Source organism: Bactrocera tryoni, chromosome 4 (assembly GCF_016617805.1).
Source record: "Bactrocera tryoni isolate S06 chromosome 4, CSIRO_BtryS06_freeze2, whole genome shotgun sequence".
Lineage (NCBI taxonomy): Eukaryota > Metazoa > Arthropoda > Insecta > Diptera > Tephritidae > Bactrocera > Bactrocera tryoni.
The window spans coordinates 65,282,900-65,305,209 of NC_052502.1; the positions used below are offsets into that span (position 1 = coordinate 65,282,900).

A 22,310-nucleotide genomic window follows, 5' to 3' on the forward strand; every position below is an offset into this window, starting at 1 on the left:
TTCTGAATTTCTAATGAGAATACTAACTAATACCTCTAAGAGAAGTCTTAAAAAGATAACTCGTATTTGACTCCCAGCTACTTTATTTCATTTCACATACTCGAAATTCATCTCCTCATCCAAATTTCGCTTAGTGCGCCAAGAGTTATTAAAAGATTGAGAGGTTATACCGAGGCCTCACTCTAAATATGTTCAAAAGTCACTTACTTGTATAGTTTAAAAAGTTGTTTATATTGAAGTCGGTGGTAGTCACTAACCTGGAATACCTGAAACTACTGTTATAATAATTAAAAAAAATATACCTTAAATTTTTGCTAAGCCTTGTTGAAAAGCTTCAAACAAATCTAAAATCTATTAGCCATACTGATAAGAAAACAGGCGTGTAATTTCTCAGCTTTTCTTCGAGGCGTGCCACTATAAGAAATCGTTTGTTTGTTCGCTTTTAGGCTACAAAAAAGGTTGTTATTTTTCGTTTTTATTTTCGATAATAAATTTATTGTACTGGCAGTTATTAGAAATCTATGGGTCATAGGTTGGCAGCTAAAACAGAAGTATCAAATTTTCTTTGGCTTAACTTTATGGAACAAATCCAAAACAAACAAAATATTCGAAAGCTGGTGATAGAACTATAGCTTAATAGGTTGCATAACCCCACTGACACTTTGTATCCCGTTAAACGTACAAATACTTAAATGTTTACCAATAGAGTAGCTGATAACTGTTCTCAGTAATTAATGTGTGTTAATGCTACTGAAATAACTGAAATATATACTACTGAATTAACTAATTAGACTATTGCGCATGAAACTTACAACACTACTTGAACAGTTGCAGCTGCTCGTCTATTTTCGTCATTGTCAACATGAGACTGCTCCATTGTTTTTTAATTTTTCTACATTTCTAAGTACTCTGAATAGTTACAAAAATAGTATATGGCAAATTTAAAGAAAAGATAAAAATAGTGTGTTTCAGCTGTTCATAAAGTAGACTTGTCATCTGTCATGACTCGTTTATAGTTCAAGCAATTTTTAGAGTTGAAGTAAACTTAGGTATACTTGGGTATTAGGCAAAGTTGAATTTAATGAGATTCATAACGATGTTCGAAAAAATATTCGAAAGAATTGGTTCTTATACCTAGGAGTATTTATCGAACAAAATAGTTATCTTAAGACAACCGTCTAACTAACCTGTCTTCTTTCTGTATTAGTTAATTAATGCAACTTCTGGCTTTAAAGTGACCGATTGTACGATTCAAAGGGTTATAATGGAGACCTTTTAGCGATATTCGAGAAAAGATACAACTGGATTTGTTTACAAAACTAATTGTACAAGTATAGTATGTGATAGGGCATCCTAACTGCCGATAGATATTTTATCTAGAAAAAAACCCATTATTTTCTTTCTGAAATCAATTTGGAAACAAAAACTTCCAATATAATATTTGGAATAGCTTAGAAATTATTTTTTGTTTATAAGTTTCCCAGACATGTTTATAGTGCTTCCTTTACAAATCCGACACCAACTTTATTTAAAATGTGTGAGGGAGGGTTCGAATGTTTGGAAAGAAGTGGTAATTTCTCAAAGTTTCAATATTTTTTTAGATTATCTTTGCAATCTGAACTAAGAGACTTTCTATAAAAATAATCGAATCGTATTAAATAACTACGACGATTTAACAGATTTATTGTTTCATAATTTTGTTTTTCAACGCTTAAGGATACAACACTTCAGTCCCAGGATAATCTTTTTGTACTAATTCACCATCATTTGAACTTCAAAGCTTTTAATCTACCAAAAGTAAGCGCGAGTAAGCTACAAACACTACCATCCACCATTAAATAATATCCATAAGATTAAATTATTTATGAGTTAAGATAACTTTCTACTGCAAAGCAAGCTCCAACAGATAACATAATCTGGTATTTAGTAGCTGAAAACAGTTATAAACATAGAAAGGTGAATGAAATTGTACAAATTCTCTAACAATTGAAGCAAAAGCAAATAACTACTAGAATAATAACATACACTCGTGTAATGAAACATATGAAAGCGAAAGCGTGTTGAAAGCAGACAAACAGAAGAATTTTACCACGCTTGGGGGAAGCAAACGAAATCTGTGGCAGCAGTTGAGGTAGCAACATACTGAAGTGGCAACTACACATAACGCTTAGTCGGAAGCCGGTAGAAAAAATGCTTTTGATTTATGGTGAACAATTAATTTTTTGTCTCGCAGCTAAATGAGTGTGGCTGTGGCATGCAATACATGGAGTACATAGCTATGTATGTAGGCTTAGAGAGACCCCGCTCGTGACCATGGCAAACAAAGCAGACAACAACAAACCGAAAATAAACGCATGTCGCGTGCTATAGTAGTTGAAGAATGGTCTTAGGAATGCCATTTATGCCGGCCGGTGCTCACCGCAGCTGACATTCATACTGCTAGGGGGTTGAGTGCGTAGACATTTTGTGGTGGGGAAGACATACTATGCGCATATGAGTGTGTGATGCTATGCCAAAGCTTTGTTTTGTCTTGTTTCCTATACAACATGGTAGTATGTATGTGAAGCTGTGTTATGCAATGCTAAGTTATGTTGGGTAGTGGTATGCTATCTTGCGCTATGCTGTGTTACGTTATGTTATGTCCAGTTAAGTTAAGTTATATTATGTCATGTTATGTTATGTTTGTTACGTTAAGCTATATTAAATATGTATGTTATAGTATGCTCTGTTAAATTATGTTATTTTTTCGTTATATTATATTATGTTATGTTAAGTTATGTTATAGCAAGTTAAGTTATTTTATGTCATATTACATAGTATGTATGTTATGTTATGTGGGACTTTTTGTGAATGCGCATTTCATAGCTTTGCTGGGACTACTTTATAAGAGGTTTAGTTAAGTTATGTACATACATACATATGTACTTTAAGTTAAGTTAAGTTTTTTACGTTAAGCTTTATTATGTTATGGTATGTCATGTTAAATTATGTTACGTTATGCTATTTTTTCGTTGTTTTATAATAATCCATGCTATTTTATGTTATGTTATGCCCAGTGAAGTTAAGTTAAGTTGCGTTATGTCATGTTATGTTATGTTTGTTACGTTAAGCTATAGTATGCTCTGTTAAATTATGTTATTTTTTCGTTATATTATATTATGTTATGTTAAGTTATGTTATAGCAAGTTAAGTTATGTATGTCATATTACATATGTTATGTTATGTGGGACTTTTTGTGAATGCGCATTTCATAGCTTTGCTGGGACTACTTTATAAGAGTTTTAGTTAAGTTATGTACATACGTTAAGTTAAGTTAAGGTAAGTTAAGTTTGTTATGTTATGCTTTGTTATGTTATGGTATGTCATGTTAAATTATGTTACGTTATGCTATTTTTTCGTTGTTTTATAATAATTTATGCTATTTTATGTTGTGTTATGCCCAGTGAAGTTAAGTTAAGTTACATTATGTCATGTTATGTTATGTTTGTTACGTTAAGCTATATTACGTTATATTATGCTTTGTTAAATTATGTTATTTTTTCGTTATATTACATTATGTTATCTTAAGTTATGTTATAATAAGTTAAGTTATTTTATGTCATATTACATATGTTTCGTGAATGAGCATTTCATAGTTTTACTTGGACTTCTTTATAAATGGTAAATGTACATATGTAACTGAAATACCACCAAAAGGTCGAGTCGCGTGTTTTCTCTGCTCTCATTTCTCGACAGCGAGTTTTAATTCCAACAAACTTTTGTTTTTATCGTGTTTGAGCAACAATTTAACATTGAAGTGTTAGCATGTTGCACGTAACAGTATGCAGTGCTATTATTTTTGTTATTGTACTCACGTACATGAGTTAGCGCTTACTTTAAGCTAAAGGAATGTTAGGAACCTTTAAAGTCAGTCGTCAGTACTGTAATTTCACCGAAGTCAATAATTTATTTCGGAGTTTCGATAATTTTTTTTCAAGGATCGGGTCGCTCATTTATGTGGTTAAGGCGGATATCGAGCAGTATATTCGTAGGATAAAGCCATAAAGACCAGTTGGGTCCTAGAAAGTTGCGTTTTCGAGATGCAATACTGATAATGAGATGACAGCCAAGACTGTAAACGTCTCTATAATATACTAATATAGAATTCAATATTTGCTGAAGAATATAAAAATAGGTTAATAATTATGACCTCCGGAGCTTGAAACATTTGTAGTATTTTAATAGCTGTTAACCATCATTCAATAAACACCCTGTATCTGACACGCAGCACTTCTACTCGCTAAAACTTCTGCTGCTGCATTAGTTCCGCTTTAGTTTGTTGCCACGTTGGCTCACCTGTTTGCACACTGTTGATCACTAAAGCTGCTGTCTTGAAACATTTCACTAACGTTTTGTTGTTGCTTTCACGTTCGCTGCTATTATTAGTGTTGTTATTGCTGGCAGCGCACTTGTTATGATTTATATCAGTTTTATTAAATGTTTTCACAGTCACTTTCGGTGTACGAGCCACCACCCCCAAAGACTTTAATCCTGGCGGCCACAGAAGTTGGTGCCACAGAGCACAATCAAATAAATTTTACCTTTTTGTGTTGTAGGTGGGCGATGTATGTATGTATGCGTTTTAGCCATTTCATAGATATAATGTCCAGCGCTAAGTTGCGTGCTGTCTTGCACGAGATTTTAATTTGAAGCGACTCATAGCAAATAATTGAGATGCCAGTGTTGCGCGCTCTTCTGTAAGCCTTAAATTATTGTTGGCTTGTGTTAAAGATACTGCTTTGTTGTAATTTACGTTTAAATTTTTATTAAAAAGTGTTGCTATAGCATATTTTGTGCTTTATGGTAGACTCAATTGAATTTCCGCTGCATTTCCAGTACATTGAATAATTTTAGATGGCGTATACGACATGGTGTACCACGAGAACACTTTAGTATAAAAGATAAACATTACAGAAATTTGGTTTTTCTGATAGTTGACGTTGCATTGAAGAAAAAAATACATAAAAATTATAAAAAAATTTACAGCACAACAAGATTTGAAAATATTTTAGCTATAGCTTCCCCTTTTATCAACTGGTAAGCATTTCTCTACTTGAAATGATTAAAAAAAAATAATTGCAAGGCAGTGTTGCATTCTCCACCATTTACTTTGTCTCACTCCGCTCTATAAAATATATGCTGCGTCAAAAAACAACAAACAACGCCACTTTAATTTGCATATTTGTCTGTCTAGCCAAGCGTGACCTTAACTCTGCACCGCTCATACCAGCACATGTTGCAAGTTCGCAATTTCCTGTGACAGTGTGGCAAACAAAAAAAAAAAATGTAGCCAACCTTTTTTGCTATAAAAAGAACACACTCACACAATCTGGACTTAAGCTCTTCTATTGTACACCACTCTTAAGCGCACAAGTATGGCAAATTAGCAGCATAATGAAAATTTGCACAATGACCAGCATTTAGTGTGGAATTTTTGGACAATTTGCAGCTTGGCTGGTGGGTGTGGGTAAATATTTTGGGGAGACAAAAGAAAGATAAAGCTTATACGGTGGACATAAGTAAGCCATGGGGAAAAGATTTTCCAAATATGAGCAGACGAATCATGGATATGTTTGTGCTGCGCTGCTTTCTCTATGCTGTGGTTCTGCATATGTGTAAAACTTGTCAAAACTCTTGCTAATTAATGTGTATTCATTAGTACTTTAATGTGAAGTTATGCGTACATAAATTGGTTAAATAAATATTTGTTGCAGATAATATAATATATTTAGTCATGTACTTCATTTAATTTTTATTTTCACCTTTTTTATGGTAATCTATATTACTCTCTTAGTATAAAAATCACTTCCACCTTAGTCCCAATACTACGAAATAAAATAATAGTACAGAGTAAAATAAATATATGACGATCAAGTCGGTTCTTTTAGTAATATAAGTGCTTAGGCGGCTTGTCAAAGTTCTGTAAGGACTCTGTCATTATTTTGTCCCTGTCGAATTTCCCGAAATGAATTCGCGAACATAAAGAAAGAAACTAAATTTCACGCTAATTATATCTTATTTAATTGGAATGATATGAGATATACCGCTCTGCCTGGTGGATTTTTATTTAAAATTTTGTATCTCATTTGATTTATATTAGTTCCAAAAATTTTTAAATACTAATATTTTACATCAACTGATGAAACGTTTTAATTCCTGATTTTTTTTTTTTTGGTTTTAGAAATATTTTTAAATTACCGTCGCCCATTCAAAAGATTTTAAACTGACCATCTTTATTATATTATGTGATGAATATGTAATATAATTATAAATTCACACATTCAATACCATGAACAGTAAAGTGATTTTATTCTAATTGAGAAAATTATGTTGGCATAAAAGTATAGACATGACGCTGAGCCTATGCATCGAAGAACAATATAGACCATTGCTATTTTTAACGCATGTTCTCCAAATGGCCAGTGCCCCCTTATGGTTATATGCTGTGAGTCTATATAGAACTTACAATACCTAAACCTACATAATAAGTCCATAGTTCTAGTTTTGTCATATTTTGACAGTATCTGCTTCTATATAGTGCGTTCAGCTATAGATTTCCATCTGCTCTGAGCTATTTGTTCAAATTGCATACTGAGCTTCCTTTTGATCGTTCCTAGCGTGCACGGTATTATCTCTGCCTCGGATTTTTCTAGAGAGGCTTCTGGCTTGGCAAAATCTCTATCAGATTTACAGTTGTCTTGTTCCAATTTATTTACAGTTGTCTAGTTCCATAATCTAGCAGCAATTTGCTAAGTTAATGATTTATTTGAAGGGGTATTCTAGTCTAGAAATCAAATTTTGGGCAGTTTTTTGAATTTTATTTTTACTATCCATTTTTTAATGGTGTTTTATTGATATCTTAAGAATACAGAAAAAAAAATTTTACAAAAAAATATTTAAAATTAAAATAATTAGAGTGTGGGGGAGAGACAGGTGTAAAAAAAATGGCGCATCCTGGTGACATTGATCCTGACTCTCCTGGTGGTCTGGAAAAAAAAATCAAAAGAAATTCTTAATCAGTAAGGATGCTGTTATAGTCCCTACCTCAGGGAACACAAAAAAAAGATTTGTTTGAAGAATGGCGACTGCCTGAAAATAAAAATCATTTTTTACGCTTTTTTTTTGAAATTCCTGAATTTTTTTTTAAATATTAAAAACAAGAATTTTGACACAATGCTGGTAGGAACGATAAAGGATTATATAAAGAAGGTTCACACAAAATTTCAAGTAAATCGGTTGTATAGAACTTGAGCCGGTACCGTATGGAAAAAAGTAGTTTCGAGAAAAACGCATTTAAAAAATTCGATGCGGCCGAACCGGGCTAGGTGCTGCGTCACTAAAGTAACTGTAGCTCTTTGGAGGATATGTTCTTAAGGGTCTAAACTTTAAATATATGAAAAAAAATTCGAATTTTTCAAAATTCTGGAGTAGAATACCCCCTTAATCATTGGGTTTTTCTCCAGTAAATGGAGGAAAACATTTTACAGGAAAAAACAGGAAACAATTAAAAAAGCTAGGAAAATCTTATAAAGAGATACAAGAAGTCGTAAATTGTTCTCCTTTAATGGTAGGAAATGCCTTAAAATGAAACTGATGTACGAAAACGCAAAACATTCACTGCAAACGATCGCTACTGAAAATTAACTCCTTTGCATCAGGCAGGAGCATCCGTGCAGATCTTAAATTTGTCAGTTAATATTTAAACTGTTCGTAGACGTTTGGGGCAGAACAAATTATTTGCCAGAAGTATACGAAAAGTACCGCTACTCAAAAAGAAACACTTGGAAGCACGCATACAATTTGCAAAAAAGCATGGCTCCAGGCCCGTGGCTAAATGGCGCAACATATCGTGGTCAGACGAATCCAATTACTTTTATTACCGGTTTTAGGAACTTTGTTCGCCGTTCACCCAAATCAGAATATAATTCTCGGTTTACAAAAAAAAACCGTTAAACAGGGCGGCGCTAAAATCATGATGTGGGTTTGTTTTTCTCATAGTGGATTTAATTCACTTAATTGACGGCATCATGGATCAAGAGGCATATGTCAAAATAATAAATGAGGTAATGTTACCATATGCCTTATAGAATATGCTATTGATATGGGTTTATCAACAGGATAATGACCCTAAACATACTAGCAAGTGCGCAAAATAATGGTTTAGAGTCAACGGGTGACCTGCTCAGTCTCCAGACCTCAACCCAACAGAAATGGAAAATCTGTGGTCCGATACCAAGAAAAGAGTAGCTGAAGAGAAATCAACCAATTCGAGTACTTTATGGCAGGTAGTGAAAGAGGCTTGGAAAGCAATACCATTAAAATGTTGCTAGGATTTGATAGACTCCGTTTCCAGAGATGTGAAAAACCGAGGTTTTTGAACACACCTCGCATTTGATATAGATAGCGATATAAAATTTTGTTTATGTTTAATTGAAATATATGAAATGTGGAAATATTACAATAAAACGTTGAGTATATTTTGCTACTATTAAGATTTATTTTCAAATGCTTGATTCAAAGAAAAATTGAGGCGCTGCCATTAATTTCAATTTGAAATACTTATATATTCGTTTTTATATGAACTCATAGCGCACCGCTATCGAAGCATAGACTTATTAAATATCAATAACTTAAATGATTTGCGAACAATGCCAAATCATGCAAAGAAAAAATCAGACAAAAAACAAAACAAGTTAAGTGCAAATTGACAGTGACAAAAAGACCGCTAATATTTCCAGACAAATTGAACTAAATTGCCACAATTAGCACTAGCGCGCTTTTTTCCTCCCGAGCAACTAGGCATAGTGTTTGTGAATTGAATGAATTGAGTACATTTCGATTAAAATTGTCAATCGTTAATCAATGCGAAAGACCGCATGGAGAACGTGAGGGGCAGAAAAAGACCAGCAAGTGTGTTGTGTGGAAAAAAGTGAAGGTTGATGAAAGCGAGACGCTGATTGAGCGCCTGCTGAGTGTACAGTTCAATTGTGAGGAAACGAAAAGCTTTCCAGCAACAATCAGCGTTAAGTGATTAACAAAGCGGTCAGATCAGCTGTTAAAATCGAACACTTATGTATCGAAATTGCAGCCAAACTCGAGCCGCGCGTGTCTGGACAAATTAAAGCCTCACTCAACACTAACTGTCATTTGAGTGACATGCAAATGGACACATCAAGCAATTAGTAGCACGACAGCCGATCAGCGCTTGAACAAAAAAACGCTACAAAAAAATAAAAAAATAAAAATAAAATAATAAATAAATAAACAGGCGCGCCTGCTGCGCTATTTATTTAATTTCGACTTCTTTAAATATATTCATTTAAAATTTGCCAATTTGAATGCAAATTTTTTCGCTAACACACTTCTTTCCAGCCGCTCAAAATATGCATTATGACAATTGAATTATTTACAACTTCCTGCGCTGGCGCGCCAGCTTGCGCCGCCACACTAATTTATTTTTTACAATGCGCAATTTGCAATAAAAATGTGCGATTTCAAACACTTTTGCGCGATTTTGTGCAGCTTTAGGTTTTTCGCCACATTTTTTCTTATTTTTTAGTTGCTTACTTTTTTGTTGTTATTTCCATGTGTATTTTGCGCAGCACTTCAATACGCCTCCGCGCATGCGCAACGCTATCGTTGCAATAATCGCTCACTCATTCACACGCGCATGCGCTCGTACACTGTTGCCTTTGCATTTACGCTTTGCCGCCGAGTTCAACGTACGCGTACGCGCCTACCTTCAGCTCCAACGGCGGCCGCCCTGCGCGCACCTGCCCATTGACGCAATGTGCGACGTCATACTGTTCCGCTGCCCGCGGCGTCGCTTCACCGCAAAAATACAGGCAGTTAGTCAGTCGTGCCAACGCATGCATTGTTGGCAGCCGGCTGCCGGTCGCCGCGCTGAGTTGAGGTCGTTAAACACGTTGCCAGCATCTAAGCGCTCCACTTCACGTCCCGTTCGATGGTTATCTACCACCATGCATGTGACTACACCACTAAGCCGCTGCGCACAACCGTTCCGCGCCGCATACTGCCAGGTCGAACTGCACTTCCCTTTGTCTGTCTGTTGGCGTGGCAGCGTTGATACTCATAAAAAATAGTTCTATGTGTACTTTTGCGCACAGTTCACTTGGTCGTTGATCTTTAGCGCGTTGATCGCGAGACTGCCTGTGTAACGTCGCGCGCGTCCCTTGCGCCCAGTGCTGTGTCTAGGCAGCTTGCCTGAAGTGTTGCAAATCCCACTATGGTTGCTACGCCCATAAGTTTCAATGTTGTTGTTGGCTTAGAAATTGCATATTTACCTCTATTCGTCTTTAGATCCACTCAAAGTTTATGACTTTTTAATTTATGCATTCGCGCGGTGTGGGTCTTTTGTATGATTGCTTTTCTATTTTTATTTTTTCGAAAAAGTCGTTTACCCTATTAAAGCTACGATGTCATAAATTCATGATCTGTATTCCCATAGTCATTTGTTGCTAGCTGCCTCTTCATTTAAGCCATCAAATGTCATCTTTTATGACGCAATAAATATGAGGAACTTACGACGACATTGCGCTCGTTATATCACTCGTACTCGAACGAATACAGTTACGGATAATTTGTTAGTTATAGTAATAGCAAATATTCTTTTTAAAAACGTTTGCTTTGCATTTGCAAGCGGAAGCGATATGCCATCTTGCAGATCAGAGCGCGCTGAAAGCTGTCTCTTTAGTAGGAAGAGCTTCGCAGTTCCCGACTTTAGTTGTAGCGAATATGGTTTCCCCACCTTACTTTCTCTGACTTTGGCGCCAATCGGAAATTCCAAGTGTAGCCAGGTCCTTCTCCACCTGGTCTTTCCAACGGAGATCATATTCTTCTTCTGCTTTCCCGGCGGATACTGTGTTAAATACTGTCAGAGCTAGAGTGGTTTCATCCATTCAGACGATACAATATAGCCAGCGTAGGCGCTGTTTCTTAATTTGCTGAACTATGTCAATGTCGTCATATCTCATACAGCTCATCATTCCATCGACTGCGGTATTCGCCGTTGCAAACGCGCAAAGAACCACAAATCTTCCGCAGAACCTTTCTCTCGAAAACTCGTAACGCCGACTCCTCAGATGTTGTCATCGTCCATGCCTCTGCACGATATAGTTAGCAGGACAGCAATAATGAGTGGCTTATAGAGTTTTGTCTTCGCTCGTCGATATAGGACTTTACTTCTCAATTGCCTGCTCAGTCCGAAAAAGCACCAGTTGGTAAGAGTTATTCTGCGTTGGATTTCGAGACTAACGTTGATGTTGATGTTAATGCTGGTTCCAACATAGACGAAATTATCTACGACTTCGAAGTTATGACTGTCAACAGTGACGTGGGAGCCAGGTCGCCAGTGTTACGACTGTTTGTTTGATGACAGGAGATATTTCGTCTTGCTCTCGTTCACCACCATACCCAATTGCTTCGCTTCCTTATCCAGTCTGGAGAAAGCGGCACTAATAGCGCATTTGTTGAGGCCAATGATATCAAATTCAACGGCGTACGCCAGCATCTGTACACTCTTATAGAAGATTGTACCTTCACGATTCAGCTCTGCAGCTCGAAGTATTTTCTCCAGGAGTAGATATACATCCATATTGATTTTTCGTTCTCATCGGAGTTTAACAGGCTGTTTTAGATGTTTATGTTCAAACGATATTCAAAAAGGGTCTTTATATTATTCCTTCCTACTTTTACCTCGAGAAACCTTATGAACTTAAGCAAGGCAAACTCCAGTTGGGCTAAGGTCTATGACTGACCGAGATTTTAGCAGCTAAATTTTACTGTTTTGTAATGTCAGAAAACTCCTAAAATGTAATATTTTTTATTAAGAAAGTGTCTTCAACACAACACAAAGCAATCTACGATGATAGGTAATTTACCAGCCGAAGAAAAGAAGGTTCTAAGACACTATCTCTAACTTACATACAAGTATAATATATAATCACGAACTTAATCCATCGGATAAGCTCAAACAAATATCTCTCTCCTCTCGCAGTTGAAAACTGTACTCAATAATTATAAAATTGGGATTTCTATCTCCGAAATAACCTTACTTTTACTTTTTACCGTTTCAAACTGCTTAAACTCTTTGCGAAATATAAATTTGAATTTCATTTAACATACATTAAGCTCTAAAGTAGACGGTATGATAGCGAGAACGAATTGGCGTAGAATAAAAATAGAAGTGAAACTCGAAATGCAGTGGCGATAGGCTGCGAGTGTGACAGCTGCCGACTAATCTTACTGATTCTGTAGACAGATAATGAAGAATTGTTAATGGCAAGCTATGAGGCAGTGCGAAATGCCGAAGTGGCGGTATTATCACTCGAGCCGCGTTTCGAATGTGTGGCTGAAATGCATACAAGTGGCTTAATTGAAATCGAGCGTTGACCGGCGTCAGTTGGGTGACCAGCTGAATATAAAATACTTAGCTTAAGAAATGAGTGAGTCATTATGAAACTAGTAAACATTACAAATATATTATTTGAGTATATATATATATGACTACTAATAATCATTTAATCATATACATATAATATAGCTATCACATATGCTTGAAACGTTTAATTCTTACTTCGGATGCCTCTAAAATCGAATTCGTATATTTTGGAGTTAGATCTAACCTTTAAAAACCAAAAGGCAATGGTTCGTAAAATATATCATTTTTACGAAGAATAAACCAAATTTTTTAAAAGAGATCTACTTTCGAAAATGTATGAAATCGGTTGCTAATTTCCATTTCGAAAGTACGGACTTAAGTACTTTCAGTTATAACTATCCAAAGAATACCTGATAATTATTTATAATTGTTCAATAAACTCGTCAACCAGTTATATAACAAATAAAGAGATAACCGACTGATCAGTAAGGTTTAAGTGATATATACTAATATATAAGACCATTTCAAACTTAAGGAGTCATTAACGAAGAACTTTATTTTATTCAAATTGAATTTTTATGCACCGGTTACTGGGAAAAAATCTCAAATATTAAAATTTACTCTCTGTTTGAAATATGAAGAAAACTAAGCAGATTAAATGTTGCAGTTGAAGATCGTGAAAGATTTGTTGGCAGAAAAAAAATGGAGAAATATGACTTATGTTGTATATTTTAAAGAAGCAATACTGTCAGTCTGGTACTGCAGAATGATGGTATCTTCAAATTAATTATTATTGTGAGACATTTTTAGGAACTCACTAAGATATTTTACGAAATAAAGAGACAGCGTCAGCTTGAGTGCTTTTGGTACGGTCAGAGCAAAGCCTGATATTAAAAAAAAAAAAATTTTCTATTGATGTTTGGCCTTTTACTAGAAATAATTTTGACTTGAAAAATTCCTTCTTTTTTCTCGGCGTTGTAGTTAAAGATTATCGAGGCAAATATTTATGAAAATTGTGCCAAGCTGTGTGAGATAGATTCTCAGTTTGTAAAGGGGCTAATGTCAGTAGCCTCTGGGGACTATAAAAAAGACTCAATGATATTGATAAGAGAGAAGTTACTTAAAAATAATACGTATAATGGGGTATTCAATTCCCAAATTTTTATACTCTCAAATGAGACCAGAAAATTGTACTGATCAATTTTGGGAAGTAAAGTATGAATCCACTTTAGAAGTATTCAAATCTGCAATGTCAGAAATAGTTTATGTTTAGATACAACTCAAGCTCAAAACACTTACCAAGAGTCTGATATTAAATGTTTTTATGGGCATGAACTGGTTTTTCATAAATCATTTTCTTACTTCTGCAAATTAGGCCTAAAATCCCTGATGAGATTTCAATGCTTGCTCTAATCGCTTTATTTTAAAATCTGTATGGGTTTTATTCTCTTAAAATTTCTTTTAATATGAGCCTCTTTTTACGAATTAAGCTTTTTAATAATATATTATACTTTCTTTCGTTGTAAGATGCAAAAAAATAGTGAACGACTTAACAAAAAATGTTGTTATATAAAACATTTTTCGTAGAATGGCTACTCTGCTGGAAAAAATTTTATTTGAATATTATTATCTTTTTGTTTTGAATTCAAAAAAATCCAAAGTAAGTAAGTGAAAGTTAAAATAGATACTTAATAAGATCAAGGGTATTAAATTTTTCGTGGACTGGCAACTCTGTTATAAAAAATTAGTTTTCAATTTTACTTTGTTTTGAATTAAAACAAAAAATATTTCATTGTTTTTAAAGAAACTTAATAAGTTCAGAGGTTTATAATCTTATCGTAAATTAATGAAATTTTAGAAAACTTTTCGTTTTTAGAAAAATTTAATTTTTTATTTTTCATTTATTTTTTATTTATTTTTTATTTTGTTATTTTAAAACTTAAATAACTGACTGCTGAAATAGTTCAACAACTATTTAAAACATCAATTCGGTTTAATTTTACCAAAGATGCTGTCGCAGTCTGGTAACTCTGCGAATAAATTTTTATTTTATTTTTAAATTAAAAAGATTCAAATAATCAAACGTACTCTGTTTTCGTACTTCGCCAACTCTGTCAGAACACATTTTAATGCTCTTGGAACCAGTTGCTACAGCGCATTATAGTTTTGTTCACCTAACGGCTGTACGTATCACCTAAAACTAATCTGAATAGATATAAGGTTATGTATATATAAATGATCAGGATGACGAGAAAAGTTGAAATCCGGTTTCTCCGTTCGTCCGCCCATGCAAGCTGTAACTTGAGTAAAAAATTGAGATATCTTAATGAAGCTTGGTATGTGGATTCCTTAGTACAAAAAATATTCGAGTTCGTAGATGGGCGTACTCGGACTGCTGCCACGCCCACAAATCGCCATAAGCCAAAAATATATAGAGTGCTATAACAAAGCACTAAATTAAGATATAAAGCTGTGGTTTGGTACAGAGAATCCTAGTAGCAAGGGGTACCTATGGGCAAAACCCATATTTTTGAAAAAGTGGGCGTGAGCCCGTCCTCTCACAAGTTCAATGTACATATCTCCTAAGCTACTAAAGCTACAACAATCAAATTTGCTGAGCGCTAATACTATAAGAACTTCTACCGACAATGTAAAAAAGTTTTGAAATCAGATGAAAACTCTGTTCACTTCCCACACATATAACGGTACTGTTAAAAGCGCAATAAATCAAGAACTAAATACGCCTGAGACAATAAGTTTAACCTCCGAGATGGTATTAGAGAATTTTATAGGAGTCAGTGTGAAAATTGGACGATAGAAGTGACACCGCTCACTTTTTGGTGAAATTCCTAAGAAAGACCCGACCAACTAATTTCGACAAAATTTAGTACATGACATTATTTTCATATTCCTATGGCACAATTTTAAATTCCACTTGATTCTTTTACTTTCCAGTACACAACTCAAGAATCAATTAATATAACGGAATAAAATTTCTAACCAAAAATTGTATAAATCCAATAAAAACTGTTCAAGTCCCTAGGTGCCGCATATTTGGACTCCGGTACCTATAGTTGACTTTTGATCGAAAACGTTGGTCAATATGCGATATATATAACAGAAGTAAGTAATAATCCTTCTCTTATAATGTTTTGTATGTATGTCAAAAATGGGTTGAATCGGAAGAATACTTCCCTGGGCCCCCATTTACGTAATATAAAGATTTTCGAACTTCCGGGTGACTTTGTACTGTATATATCGGCCAATATATGTATGAATTATCTCAACGAAAATGAGCTAGCAGGTTTTACTCATAACAGTGTATCTTTGTCCCTAAAATAAATAAATTTGAGCGAAAATTTGGCTTAGCCTCTACATAAGTATGTATATCAAGATTTGCGAACATACGGCTGACTTTACTCTATATGATTGGTTTTACACCTTAAAGTATTTCTCTGGCTTTGATTCTTGCCAGTTGCTACTTTTATACTATGTTCGATTGCACCCAAACTTAGTCGTTTCTTAAATGTTTATATTATATTTAAAAATGAATTATTAATAATTGTAACAATTAAAAATATGGAAAATAAGCAAATTTATTAATAAATACTATATTCGATGCAGTTTTCTTAAAAAATTTTCGAGTTTGGCTACGCTCACATAATAACTCTTTTATTTTGAAATTAAAAAGTAAATATATTTCTCAGTTTATTTAATAAATTTTACTTCTAAACTTTTCGTAGTCTGGCAACTCTGTGAGAATACATCTTTTATTTTAAAATTTAAAATAATAGAATGTTTCAATTTAAAATAAAAATTTTTAATAAATTTGTTTTTTAATTTAAAATAAAAATTTTAATAAATTTGTTTTTCCGTAGTCTGGCAACTCTGTGAGAATACATTTTTTTGTTATAAAATTAGTTAATAATAATTATAATTATTAAACATACATATAATAATAAACAATAAATGTATTCAAATAATTTTTCTTAAAAACTTGTCGAGTCTGGCAACTCTGACAGAACACATTTCTTATTTTAAAGTTTAAAATAATAGAATGTTCCAATCTAAAAAAAAAATTTTTAATAATTTGTTTTCGTAGTCTGGCAACTCTGTGAAAATACTTTTTTTTAAAACTAATTAATAATAATTATATTTATTAAACATATAATAATAAACAATAAATGTATTCAAGTCATTTTTCTTAAGAACTTTTCGAGTCTGGCAACTTTGACAGTACACATTTCTTATTTGCAAGTTCAAAATAATAGAATATTACAATCTAAAATACAATTTTTATAAATTCGAATTTTCGCAGTCTGGCAACATTGCCATCGCCACTGGCAGCCATTGACATGAGTAGGCAGTAGCTGCGGCAGCTGTCACTTCGCTGTGCATGTAGGCTGCCAGTGTGCGAATTTATGCGATTTTGATAAAATTTAACAAACATGGATTTAGGCCAAGTTAGTTAGCGCCAAACGAATTTAAGCCGCACACAAATATGTATATGCAAATAATAAATACAAATGCAATTAAAAATTAATAATTTACGCTTTCACACCTCATGCGGACAGCTGGCGCATTTACATAAGTGGCAACGAGATTTGGTTATAACGGTTTGTAGATATACTATACATATGTGTGTGTGTTTATATGATTATTGTATGTGTGTGAGTGTGCGTATTACACCTGCCACCAATTGCGTACGCTGATAAATGCGTCCACCACTGGACGTTGCAAGCAACCGCCAGCAGAAAAGTGTCAAACCGTATGCGCCATCGTTCCACACTTTGCTGCTTTGCTGCTCGTAAGTTGCAAATAAATGCGACGCATAAATAATGACGTGAAAGCCAAAAATAAAAACAAAAGCAATACAAACAGTGCGTCCGTGTGTGTGTATGTGTTGAAACAACAAGTTGCCGACAAGAATCACTTAGCCTTTTCACTGTTGCAAAGTGTTTTGTTAAGCGTACTTTGGCAAAGTTTTTATGTAACAGTAAAAGTTTTATGTACTACCTGCCCCAAACAGTGCACTAGCTGCCCCTCCATACAACTCTAAGGAGCCAGGCGCTCGAGCTCGCTGCTCTCTGGTGTACTTCTAGTTAAATGCGTCTCAAGCGGCTGCCAAGGTAATGAATGCCTTTTGAAATTGAAATTTTCAACGCGCCATACACCCCGCGCCCACCCCTCGCGCCGTTGGTATGCACACTTTTCGCTGTCACTGTATAAATATGAAAATTGTCACATTTAATATGCATTCCTTGGTAAAGATGCGTTCACCAGAATTTCATTACCTTCGCTGTTGGGTTGTTTTGGTTTTTAGTTTATACTTTGATGGCTTTCAATGTATCTTCTGCCGGTCATTTACATACTTTACTTATTCTTTTTGCGTTTTTGTTACTTTTTTATTTACCAGCTTTATTTTGCACATGGGAAATTTAGTTGCTTGCGTTGCGTAAAACTGACCAACAGCGTGTAAATGAGTTTATGGGCTTCTCTTTCGCTTTTCGGGTTTCTACTTCGAAGCTTAATTCTAAATGTTTGAATATTCTTTAATATTTTAAGGAAGTTCACTGAAGTATTTGAAGAATAGAAGTTCTAAAAGTACATTTAAGTTATTGTTAATCATAGTTGAATTATAGTTTTTGTAAGAAAAGAGAGGATACTAAACATAACTAACTATACTAAGGAGTGCCAAATTCTATTCAGCGATGAGGCCTATTTCTAACTCAATGGATATGTAAACAAAATTGCCGCTTTTGGGATGAAGATCAACCTTTAGAGATTCAAGATCTCCGATTTCATCCAGATCCGTAATCGCGCCATGATAACCATTATTTGATGCCTGAAAAGCTCGTGATCTCGGCAATATTTAGTTTCAACAAGACAGCGCCACTTCCCACACATCGCTTCAATCAATGTATTTATTGATAGAATACTTCGGTTAGCAGATAATTTCACATTTTGGGCCGGTCGAATGGCTACCAAGATCGTGTGATATCACACCGTTAAACTTTTTCCAGTGGAGATATGTAAAATCTAAAGTCTATGCGGACAATCCCGCTTCGATTTATGCCTGAGGCAAAACATGATACGTGTCATTCGCCAGTTTCCGGTCAGGAATGCTCCAAATGAGTGATTAAAATTGGACTCAAAGCATGGACCATCTGATATGTAACCGCCGCCAGCATTTCAAAGAAATAATCCTTAAAAATGCCAAAAGGAACATTCCCCCATTAAATTTGAAGTGTTTTTAAAAGAGTCTGTATTTTTTCTTTGAAAGGTAAGGGAACTTTGGAAGTGGATTTAATAGTTCTTAACAGTTATATGAGGAAGTGAACGGGGTTATCATCCGATTTCATCTATTTTGACACATTCAGCGTCCACTGTCTCCATCGTAATTGGTGCTTATTTCGCCTCGTTCGAACTTAGCAAACCACTTTTCAGCGGTTGTTTTCCCTGGTGCAGAGTTCAAATAATGTTGATCAATCCAAATCTTGGCTTCAGCAGTCTTTTTTCCACAAAAAGCAATGCTTTATCATTACATGAAATTCATTTTTAAACTTTTTTTGTAAACTAACACAAGTTGTTTCAATCAAAATGCTGTATCTCGTAAACTAATAACTCAATGGGTGTCAAATTTGTACACGTATTCGCTGACGCCGGGGCTGAATAAAAACCATATGGATTTAGTATTAGTAGTACTTGCAATGACAAGACTTTGGCTTGGTTTCCAGTCAGTGTCTGCCTCATTCGCAACAACTATGGTATGTATTACCCGTCGACATCATCAGGAGAGTTCAGCGTGGTATTTTGCCTTCCTAGAAAAGTTGAGAGCTACAACTTTCTTAAATACAGATTAAGCTAAAACTTCTTTTTGTGCTGAAGTAGTCTTATAGCACGAAAACTAAGTTAGGTTAAGTGTATAGCGAAATAGACTCAAAGCTTCCTCAATCACCCTAAAAATATCTGATTAGATCTTGTAGCTGTTAATAAGATTGAGACCATATTAGTCATTTAGTCCGGATCTTAATACTAGACTAAAAGCTTTCTCATATGCAGGACTAAATAGTAGGGAATTTTGATAATGAATACTATATAGTTCTACATGTACCTTTTCTAGAACGAAGAATTTTGCAGGCTTAAGGGTCTCAGTTTACATTATGTTCATACTAAATATACGTCAAACTAACGATGCTAAAAATCCGAATAAGAATTATAGTCGGGAATCTTAGTTCATCGTAGGAAACCGAACATTATTTTCTGAAATTCAGTTGACACTAATACATATCTGACTGACATCTGACAATTGATATCTCATAGAACCTGTACAAAATGCTAGTTGCTTACAAGAGAAAAGATAATCGTTGGATTTATGCCGCTTACGATTCATACTAGCTAGTTATAAGCCAGACTATGACTTCACGCTTGATTACACGGCAGGGGTGTTTTCTATGTACACGTACCACTGTATATGGGAATACTTTGCCACAAAATCGTAAATCCAAAACGAGTAGCCCTAATTCCATTAATTCAGTGGCGTGTCGGTATGCAATTTAGGTATAAATGCATAATAATTCTAGCTCGCTGGAATGCGGACGGGCGAAATGATTTGCGATTGTGCCGGAATGGCCAATTGACTGATAGAATGACACTTTTGCGTATTTTATCGTCAATGCAGGCGCGACACCCGTATGTGGAGTTCTGTAGAATTAGAGTGACACAAAGGCAATAGCTTTAGATAGGCAGCGCTTGACTGACTGAGGTAGTGACGGGCACAATAAATGCAATAATGAAACTATTAAACGGACAACGAACTCACTGAGGCCGTTGCTGTTGGAGGAATGGATATTGCGTGAGGCTATGCAGCGCTGTGGAGAGTGGGCAAGTCGGTATTTATTATAACTGGTTGTAGAGTTGTTTATACAGTTAATTGATTACATAATGGCTTAAAATTAAGGTTTTGGTATCCGGGATTTGTGAATAATTAAATATTCACGGGATTGAAAACAGGTCCAAATCTTAAATTTAAGAGTCATATTTTTGCTTGCTCTCTAAAATAATCGATACACACTAATATCGAAATAAATACCTAAACCTATGAACCATAATGATATGTGACTTAATCAAGAGAAATTCACAAAATCAAGCTACGGGGTGCTTACAGTTAATGGCTGAAATGTCCTGAAACCAGTGTCCTTTCATGGGCAAATGAAGTTTTCCAAATAGGTAAAAATCACAGGGTGCCAGATCAGGTGGGTAGGGTGAGTGATTAATGGTTAATATGGAGTTTTTTGTCAACAAATCAGTGACAAGCGTCGACCGATGACACGGCGCATTATCGTGCAACAGGCGCCAGGACCCTGCCTCACGGTATTGTGGTCGAGCACGACGAATGCGTGACAAAAGACGCTTCATAACACCAAGGTAAAACACAGCATTAATCGTTTGGCAAGGTTTTAATACCCTCGGAATCTAAACGACAACACCATGCTTTGAAAATGAACTGCTCTCTCCAGGTTTGAACCTCTCTATAAGTTTTAATTGAAGCCATGTGTAGAATACTTACACGTAATTGACGAAAGTTCTCTAAGTTACATTCACTTGGGAGTGACCACAAACGATTCTTGGTGGTCAGAAACGATTATTTTACACATGGCTCAAGCAGCTCATGACTTGCGGTCTTAGACCAAGTATCTTCTGGGTAGCCAAAAAACTCATGTTTGAAGACTTGCTAAAGTGAGAAAGCGATTCATCTCTAACAAGGGTTGTGCGCTGGGTTTTGGACCCGCCACGTAAGAAAAATCCTGAGAAAAGGAAACAACAACCTCGGATGAGAAACACACCTTTTGATGACGACCACAGCAAACGTATTAAGGATTACGTTATAAGGGCATGGACCTGCGGTCTTTTATTTGGGAAGATGCCGCTGTCCAGCTGGTTGATGTGCTCGTAAGAGTAAAAGGTGATATCACCGCTGTCCAAGAACTTCGGTGGACGGGACAAGGACTAGGACGAGTAGGCCCTTGTGTTATTTACTACAGTGGCCATATAAAGTAGTGCGAATTCGGTGTGGGATTTGTGGTGAGACACGAGTTTCCATCGCCGAGTCCTAGCACCCAGGTAAATGAACGTCTATCTACAAACGGCAACAAGTGAAGTGAACGAGAAGGACGATGTGACCAAAGATGTCCTCTATGTGCGTTTGGAGCGCACCTATGAGAGCTACCCCCGCCACGATGTCAAAATTGTACTTGGCGATTTTGACTCCAGGGTAAAGAAGGTATCTTTGGCATAACGGTCGAGAAATTCAAAAAAAAAGAAAATTGGGCTGAGGCTAATCGACTTTGCCGGTGCCCGTAATATGATTATCTCAGTACTATATTTCAGCATAGGAAAATTCATTAAGCTACCTGGCTGTGCCCAGTTCGAAAAGACTCACCGATTCTAAAGTTGTTGTGTGTCACTCCTAAAATCTTCCAGAATAACTATTTTTTAACGGAAATAGATGCTTTAATTGATTTGTAATAAACTTAGTTTTATCAAGATATGAAGGTTTTCCCTAATAAAAATAAATAATAATAGAATAAACGTAAAACTTTTTCTGATTAAAGGGAATCAGGACCTGATGTCAATGTCAATAAAGAAAATACACGACAGTGGCCTCAGTATGCTACTTTGAGAACCACCCGAAATCGTAATCTCAAAGGTAATATCATATTTCTCTCAGAAGTTGACAAAATACGCAGGATTTGGTAAGATCAGGCTACTGAAAGTGAGACATTTTTTCTCTTTTCAAATGGATGCCCAGCTCTTGACCGATGCTACGGCTGCTACTATGCCCGTCTCTTTCGACCAATTCAGCGATTTT

General features: G+C 35.2%; 1 protein-coding gene across 1 annotated transcript in view; it reads left to right on the top strand.

Moving 5' to 3' along the window:
- LOC120773381 (protein sprint) overlaps positions 1–22,310 on the top strand; it is a 389,939-nt gene that overhangs the window by 44,792 nt on the left and 322,837 nt on the right. The window lies entirely within an intron of this gene.